Here is a 644-nt window from a genome sequence, read left to right as displayed (position 1 = left end):
TACCTGAAGGTGGGTCTGCAGAGGAGGGAAGTAGACTGTTCTCAGTGGTGGCCAATGACAGAACAGGGAGCAACAGGTCTCGTGTTGCAGCAAGGGAGGTTTAGGTTGGATATCAGGAAAAACTGTCACGAGGAGAGTAGTAAAGCCCTGGCACAAGTTACTCAGAGAGGTGGCAGAGTCCATCCTGCCAAGACCCAGCTAGACGAAGCCGTAGCTGGGATGATCTAGCTGGGGCTGGCCCAGCTTTGAGCAGGGGGCTGGACTAGACCTCCCGAGGCCCCTTCCAGCCCTCATTTTGATCCCAAGTTCCTACCAAGCCGCCCTGTCTGCTCCCCTGGCCCCTGCACTCCGTCCTTCCCCCGCCCCCGCGGGCCGAGCTCTGGGGCAGCACCTGCCCCTGCCCTTCTTCTGCTCCTCCCGCCCCGGACGTAAACAAGAGCTCACCTGGGCCGCCGCAGACGGAGAGAGGGGCCGGGCAGAGGTCGCGGGGCCGAGGAGACGCACGGCCGGGCCCGGCTCCGCGGGGACGCAGCGGCAAGGCCCGGATGCTCCGCGGCCGCAATGCGCAGGCGCAGGAGGGGGCGGCCGCGAAGGTGAAGCCGCGCAGGGGCGGGGCGGGGCGGGTGAGGCAGGCCCGGCCTGGG

At 66.8% G+C, this 644-nt stretch overlaps 1 protein-coding gene across 1 annotated transcript in view; it reads right to left on the bottom strand.

Annotated features, from left to right (window-relative positions):
* Positions 1-543, bottom strand: part of TMEM106B (transmembrane protein 106B) — a 35,281-nt gene extending 34,738 nt beyond the window's left edge. The window contains exon 1 of the mRNA XM_019508493.1: positions 445-543. The gene's annotated coding sequence lies outside the window, so the exon portion shown is untranslated. The remainder of the gene's footprint in view (positions 1-444) is intronic.
* Between the last annotated feature and the right edge of the window lie 101 nt (positions 544-644).

Source organism: Gavialis gangeticus, unplaced genomic scaffold (genome assembly GCF_001723915.1).
Source record: "Gavialis gangeticus isolate Ggan-Ray unplaced genomic scaffold, GavGan_comp1, whole genome shotgun sequence".
NCBI lineage: Eukaryota > Metazoa > Chordata > Crocodylia > Gavialidae > Gavialis > Gavialis gangeticus.
Note: the sequence above shows the minus strand (reverse complement) of the source record. Positions and strands in the feature narration are given on the sequence as shown.